Source organism: Diabrotica virgifera, chromosome 1, assembly GCF_917563875.1.
Source record: "Diabrotica virgifera virgifera chromosome 1, PGI_DIABVI_V3a".
In the NCBI taxonomy this organism is placed as follows: Eukaryota; Metazoa; Arthropoda; class Insecta; order Coleoptera; family Chrysomelidae; genus Diabrotica; species Diabrotica virgifera.
Genome location: NC_065443.1, coordinates 63,280,973 through 63,289,692, shown reverse-complemented (window position 1 = coordinate 63,289,692; position 8,720 = coordinate 63,280,973).

The window sequence follows — 8,720 nt, the reverse complement described above, 5'->3', positions numbered from 1 at the left end:
AAAGACAAAGGCTATAGTGGGATAAAATGGTCAAAACTGCCCCTGCATAATCAGCTCCACTACTTGTTCTTTTGATAAAGGATATAACATTATAGTTTTATACAAATTTTTAGCTTCCCAGAAGCCATAGAACCTCTTGAATCGAGAATTGAAGATTTTTAGATTTTATTTATTTTTGGGTGCACTTTTGATTTAAAAAATCTGAAAGAAAAAAATTTTGAAAAATGTATTTGTTGAATGCAAAACAGTCTGAATTTTTGAGATTGTTAGATTGAAAATTGGGTCTAAGAAAATTTTTTAAACTTTTCAATAATTTTTATGTTATGTTAGTAATATTTGGTTGAGTTTTAAACAGCAATTTTTTATGTGTTTTTGTATTTTTTATCGTTCTTTTAAATGGCGGAGACAGAATTCTTAATTTCTGACCGAAAGGGAAGAAAGAATAAAAAAAACCGTTTTTTACCCATTTATTCGCACATAACCTCAAAACTCAGTTGCCAATTAAAAGTTTTTCAACATTTTTTCTTCCATATTATCAAATCCTATCGTAAAGGTCTCCATTTAACTGTTTTATAAAATCAAAATTAAAAAAAAACACGATGCTTTTCACTTTTCGCACTTTTTTGTACCTCAACGTCAGATAGTTAGATGAATGGTTTTTCATCTATTATCTGACAGGCTATGAATCTTAATTGTTAAATATAATTAATTTCAACTTAAAAATTTTCAAATCTGAAAAATATGCCTCCCAATATAAGCCTTCCTTATTTATTTATTTTGCTCAACAGGCCATGTAGCCCCTGGGCGTGAAATACACAATTATTACATTTTTTTATTATACATACAGTATAGAATATATTAAAATGTATTTAATAGACATACAGTCTATTAAAAACACATTATATAAATAAATATATGTATATAGCTATCATTTTACAATTCATAGCACATTCTTGTGTTACAATTTCTCTTGCGCTCTTCTTACCACTTCTCTCCATTCTCTTCTGTCTAGTACCTTGTCTGTCCAGTTATCTATTTTTAATTTACGTATATCTGCTTGGACGCTGTCAAACCATCTTTTACGAGGTCTTCATTTTCTTTTTTCCCGACTGGTTTCCTGCTCAAGATCAGCCTGGTCATTCTATGATTTTCCAATCTTTGCACATGTCCCATCCATCTGATTCTATGCGCTTTTATTATTGCGGTGATTTTTTGTTCCGTATACAGCTCTTCCAACTCTTTATTTGTCCTTCTTCTCCATAAGCCTACCTTAGGCGGTCCATTTATTTTATTCGCTGTTTATTGCATATTATATTCGCGACCAACCATTCGCTGAATGTCATCAGTGAATCTAGTTTGAGGTCTGCTTCTACTTCTATTATTTACTTTTGGTCTCTAATAATTCCCTTCGTCTAAGGGTCGCCTTCCATTCTTTCTATATGTCCTGCACAGTTTCATTTTAACATGGAAATGTTTAGGATTATATCGCTGAGCTTAATGTTGAGCATTCTTTGTTCCATAACTCTCAGAGTTACTTGGAGTTTGTGAAATATGTTGCTGTTGAAAGCCATGTTTCAGTTCTCTATGTATATATCTACCGGGGTCCTACAGGGAAGTATTCTCGGTCACTTTCTCTACGTAATCCTAACTGCTGACATACCTATTACAGGTAACGTTACAGTAGCGAGTTTTGCCGATGATTCTTCTTCTTAAAGTTCCGCTCCTATCGGAGATTGGAAATCATTCTGGCAATTATAATTTTGTTGGTTACGCGCCGGAACAGTTCAATTGAGCTGCATCCAAACCATTCACGGAGATTGCGTAGCCACGAGATTTTACGTCTTCCTACGCTTCTTCTGCCTTTGATTTTGACCTGCATTTTATTCCTTAATAGTTCGTATTTTTCACCTCTCATGATGTGCCCCAAGTACTCCAACTTCCTGATTTTTATGGAATTTAAAACTTCGCATTGTTTTCCTAGTTGTTCGAGCACTTGTGCGTTTGATTTACGATCTGTCCATGATATTTTCAGAATACGTCCATAACACCACATTTCGAATGCTTCCAGGTTTTTAATGTGGGATTGTTTTAGTGTCCGTGCCTCAACCCCATACAAAAGGGTGGAGAAAATATAACAACGAAGCATTCTTATCCGGAGCGTTATATTGATATTGCGATTACAGAAAAATTTCCTCATTCTGTTAAAAATGGATGGTGCAATTTCAATGCGGCATCTTATTTCTTTTGTCTGATCAGTATCGTCTGTGGTCCATGCTCCAAGGTATTTGTACGAAGATATTTGCTCAATTTCTGTATTATCCAGTACTAGTCTAACTCTGATGTTTTGTGCTTTTGTAAATACCATGAACTTGGTTTTCTTCAAATTTATTTTTAGTCCATAATCGTTGCAATCTATATTTAGTTGTTGAGCAAGGTGTTGCAATTCTTCTAGTGTTCCCGCTAAAAGTACGGTATCGTCAGCATATCTTATATTATTAAGTGGCTCACCGTTTATTATTAGGCCCCATTGACTTCGGCCAACGCTACATTTGCCGATGATACAGCCATTTTAACATAAAAAGACCCTGACATAGCATCTAAAAAGCTGCAACGTTACTTGCATATATTAGAGAACTAATTGATACAATTGAAAATTAAAGTAAATATCAAGAAATCAGCCTAAATCACATTCAGAAGAAAAAGAGGCACATGTCCACAAGTTAGTCTAAACAACGCCCCTATTCCCGATTTTGGCGTAGCCAACTTTGCACACTTTCCAATGCAAAATATTGTGCATGATAGCTGAAGACCGTTTGTATATGAGCAATGCAACCAGCCTCAATGACTTAGCAATACCAACCGTAAAATCTAAATTTGCAGTTACTCGAGCCTTATGGAGACCTACTGGGTTGTGAAGATTAGGTCCTAAAACCAAAAAAATTTAAGTAAAATTTTCCATTTAAGTGGGACCCATTTTTTAATTTAATTTTCCATTTCCAACAATCGTTTTTTCCGATTATAGCGCCATCTATCCATAATTCAAAAAAGTGTCTTGAATAAAAGTGTTACATATAAAATAAAGATAGAGATATAATACTGAATAAATAAAGTGAAAACTATGTATCTATTAAATTATAAAAAATATATTTTATAATATAAAATACAAAATTCAATTAATCTCTCTTTATCTTATCTCAACGATTTATTATGGGTTAGCAGAAGGTGATCTGGTTATTTTTGAGCATCCAAACAACCCATAGCTATTAACGTATGTACCGGGTGTCCCAATAAGAATGGCTCTCGGCCATATCTCAGGAACCGTTTATAGTAGAGCTTTGAAATAAAAAATTTTATAACAAAAGTTGCCTCAGGAAAAGCCTGGAAATTATTTTCATAATTGTGGGTCCACCGCTAGAGGGCGTAATTGAATATCAAAAATAAAAAAATCTAAATTTTACAAAATTTTCCTAATGAAGGGGCACTGGAAATCCGATTATTGTATTCTTCATCAAATTCTGCGTATATTTGATTTAACAAGTTTAACTCTACCTTTGCAAATAAGAGGTGGGGGTGAGTGGGAACCTTGTTATGAAAAAATGGCTATAAGTCCGGTTCTGCTAAACCAAATTTTGAAAACTGGATCTTGTTGAAGACAGATCTTTTTCTTCAATGTAAGCGTGATAATTTTGAACCATCCTAATAAGTAATAAGCCAGCTGGGAGGCGTTAATTAATTTTTTTCAGAAATCTAGTTTTCTTTGGAAAATATTAAATACAAGTATGCATTTTTAATCATACTTTATAAAATTAGATTAAATTCGCAATAGAATAGCGAAAACCGCATGTCGATACCTTTTTCTTATCTCAAGATATCTCGAGAAACGTGTAAATTTTATATATAACTGTTACTATCATCGGTAAACTAAGTTAATGAAAAGTAGTGTGCTGTGGAAAAAAACAAAATAATATTTTCCAGATGTCAACGTTTAAAAATATAATTAATTAAAACAACAATATAAAGAGAAACAATACTATTAAAATTAAATATAACACAGAACAAAAAGAACTACTTAGTGACGACCTAAATATTCAAATTGTTGCCCATCATACACTACTCTAGAATACATTATCCAGAGAATACTAAACGCCATTCAAAGCATATCGAGAGCAGAAATTGAGACTGCTGTTCAATCTACTCTTGAAAGAGTAAATGTTTGCAACGAAAATGATGGGCAAAAACTTGAACGTTTATGTCATCACTAAATAGTTGTTTTTATTTCTTTGTAATAGGGCCTTTCAACGCTTCTTATTTGTTTCGAGCCTCTGTCATATGCCGTATAATCCGTGTATAATATTAATATACGAGATATGAACAAGGCTCGAAACAAATGAGAAGCGTTGAAAAGACCTAATATATGTTGACAGCTGGAAAATGTTTCTTTGTTGTTTCCATAGCACACTACTTTTAATGAATTTCGTTTACCGGTGACAGTAACAGTTATGTTTTTAAATTTACACGTTTTGTAAGATATCTCGAGATAGAAAAAAGGTATTAACATGCGGTTTTCGCTATTATGTTGCTAATTTTGTCTAATTTTGTAATATGGTATTAAAAATGCATGTTTGTATTTAATATTTTCCAAGAAACACTAGATTTCTGAAAAAAATTAAATAACGCCTTCTAGCTGGCATATTACTCAGTAAATTGGTTCGAAATCATAACTTTTACATTGACGAAAAAGATCTGTCTTCAACAAGATCAAGTTTGCAAAATTTTATTAAGCAGAACCGGACTCACAGCCAGTTTTTCATAACAAGGTTCCCACTCACCCCCACCTCTTATTTCCAAAGTTAGACCTAAACTTGTCAAATCAAATATGCGTAGAATTTTATGAAAAATACGACGATTGGATTTCCAGTGCCCCTTCATTAGGAACATTTTGTAAAATTTAGATTTTTTAATTTTTGATATTCAATTACGCCCTCTAGCGGTGGTCCCACAATTATGAAAATAATTTCCAGGCTTTTCCTGAGGCAACTTTTGTTATAAAATTTTTTATTTCAAAGCTCTACTATAAACGGTTCCTGAGATATGGCCGAGAGCCATTCTTATTGGGACACCCGGTACATTGTAAATCCCAAATCATGATTTCCAAAGTTTATACATTTTAAATTATAATTCGGGAGTGCTCCTAATAGCATTTAACGTGTCTGGGTTTGTTTATTTCTACTGCATCTTGAATGTAAATTTGGTGTAAGTATTTTTTGGAAACTATTCAACTTCAGCTACAAATTCCACCCAATGCAGTCTTCGTGGAAGTATTTCCAGAAACGTGAGATTGTTTGTAACGTGAAAGTTTAAATTCATCTTTTTAGTTAGTCTTAATTCAAATGCTTCATATTTGTTGCCAAAACTTAAAATCAAAATTTCATGTTAGAGGTTATGAAGATTAGGGTTTAACAATGGAAATTTCTTAGGGACCGGTCAATTTAAGTGATAAATCTCATTAATCTCATTAGCATTGCAAAAAATGGCAACAATCACGCAATGTTTAGATATTTATTTACGAGATTTATAGAAACTGACTTTATGTGCGCCTAATTGCAAAAATTGGTTACAAAATTTGCACTCTTTGCCTATAAAACACATTTTTATTTTTCACGATTAGATTGATTTGATCAAAAAATTATATTGAATTTTTATTGTCAAATTGATACAAATTTTATTTAAAAAATTTATTTCGCGGGCGCAGCTGACATTCAAAATCACCGGACGCTTCAAGCGTAGTTTTTGAAAGGACAGTAGGGGAGCTTTCAAGTATTACCTAACGCAACTTGGGGGAGGGGGTCTTGTAAAACGTTACGGTGCGTTACAGGGGGGGAGGCGGTTCGAACAGCGCGCTACGTAACATTGTTTTTTAACTTATATAAAAAAAAGACTACGGAATCAAAAACTCCCACCTTTGCTACTTTCGTTTATATTTTACGGAGAACCCCTAGATTGTATTATACTGCCCCTTATGATCCGCTCATGTTCCGGCCCTTCTACAACTACATTTGGACAATATAGTATCTATTCAAGTGAAAAATCTTCAAATTTGTCACCAGATCAAGAACAGTAACACATGTTTGCAATAATTGAGCTTTTTGGAGAACAAAAGCTGAAAAGATACAGTTGCAGATGGGATTCAGACCAAAAAAATTCAGACTAAATAAAAACTGGATGAGAGCGGCGCAGGATAGACGTGGTTGGAAACGAGTTGTTCAGCATGTTCAGCAGTGGACATTTGAGGCTGGATGATGATTGTAAGTTTTTATTATTACCTCAAATGAGATTAAAATAATAACAAATTTCTTTTACCGAGTTTCCGGTACTTTTTGCGACCTAGTTTTCCATTTAGTTTCAAATGGTCACTTGTGTGTTACGTAACGTTTAGGTAGGGGGAGGGGGTACAGAAAAACGTTACGGTGCGTTACATGGGGGGAGGGGGGTCAAAAATCTTCAAAAATTGCGTTACGTAATACTTGAATGCTCCCTAGATCGTTTTACACAAAAAGTGCCAATAAACATTTTTACAAATTATTTCAGCATTTCGTGTTTGAAACATTTTTTGATTTGAAAGATTTGAAAGATTCTTGGTAAATCGATGTTTTCCTCCCCCCTTCTAGGGGGTCTTAGTGAAGCCCAAGAAAGTAGTGGAAAAACTTTTTGTACTCTTTGGGGTCCTAAAATTGACATTTTCTACCAAATTCAGCTTGTTCGTTTCTTTTTAGATATCAAACCTTTGACGACTGGACTATTATACATACTTTATTTTTGATTGTAGTAGATATAGACCAAGGCGCACCTGTAAAAATATTAGTACATTTGGATGTTGAGAGGTGACTCATATTTTTTTTGCAGAAATTGCTTGAAAGTAAATCATATAATAATAATTGAGTTATCCTCCCACTGAAAAAGGTTCGGAACATTGTTTAAATAATCAAAATGTCAAAAAATTAAGGAAAAATTCGATTTTTTTCTTCGTTTTTTTGATTATAACTTTAAAAGTGTTCATTTCCGAGAAAAGTTGCCCCAATATAATAGTTGCGCAAATAAATTTCCTATAAAATACAACTAGTTAAAAATTTTAAAAATTGTCATCCTTGTTGCAAAATAGCAATAATTGCAAAAAAAACATAAAAAAACAAGTATTCCCATTTTAATATTTTCAACCATTTATTCTAGACCTGGGACCTTCATATTTCATCCAGAAAAAGTTTATAATACAGTAAAATAATTTCATTAAGATGGGTTCAACACTTTTTGCCAAATAAATTGTGCAATCCAACTTTCGCGCAAAAAATGCATTTTTTCAAAATGTTGCAGGACTGAAAATAAAGCATAGAGCAAGTTGATTTTTTTTAAATATAGAAGAATACTGTACCTTTCATTTCATTGCAAAATTAAAATCGGTTAACTACCACCGCGTCAGGATTTTTTCAAGTAAATATTAATTTTTGGTGCTACGCGCAGGACAGCGGATACGTTTGCTCTGATTGGGCATTCTAATGACCTTTGGTAATGATTGATAAATTTTAATTTTTAGTACATTTCGATATAAATAAATAAATTTGTCTATTGCAAAATAAAAACACATACTCTGTCCTTTGAAATAATACTATTTTTAGCAAAAATTTTCTTTGTTAATATATTTTAACTTAGATAATAAAAGTTTGTTATTTTTAAACATATGCAATTGCTTAAACAATATTTCACAAACAATACTCAAATTAGTTTGATTTTTGTGGAATTAAAATATTAAAATACAACAAAATATAGAGTAAGAAAATAATATATTAGATAAAGTAGGAAGAAATTTTTGTGGAAATCAACTTGTGTGAATCGAACACCGCTGTCCTCTGCGTAGCACCAAAAATTAATGTTTATTTAAAAAAATTCCTGACACCGTGGTAGTTAACCGATTTTAATTTTGCGTATTGCAAACGAAAGGTACAGTATTCTTCTACATGTAAAAAAAATTCAACTTACTATCTGCTTCATTTTCAGTCCTGCAATATTTTGAAGAAATATTTTTTTTTGCGAAAGCTGCATTGGAAAATTTATTTTGCTGCAAAACAGATCTTACTGAAATTTACAGTATTATTTTATTATATCATACAGTTTTTTTGGGTAAAACATGAAGGTCCTACGTGTATCACGAATGGTCGAAAAACGTAAAATGCGAATACTTGTTTTTTATGGTATTCTCGCAATTATTGCTATTTTGAAACAAGGGTGAAATTTTTTTAAATTAGTAACAATTCTATATTGTAGGACATTTAATTACGCAACTTTTATGTAAACTTTTCTCGAAAGTGAATACTTTTAAAGTTATAATCAAAACACGAAGAAAAAAATCGAATTTTTCCTTCATTTTTTGACATTTTGATTATTTAAACAATGCTCCGGACCTTTTTGAGTGGGAGGATAAATCAATTAATATTATATGAGCTTTTTCCAAGAAATTTCTGTAAAAAAATATGAGTCACCTCTCAATGTCCATCTCAAAACAGATGCGTCCTGGACTAATACTAAAAAATGTTTGCAAATATCGATCATCAAATTTTAATACAATAAACTGATTTTTATAATCTAATCAATATTGACTACAATATCACATGTCAACCTTATAGATTACAGATAATTTAAATAATTGAATTGAAAAAACTCTTTAAACC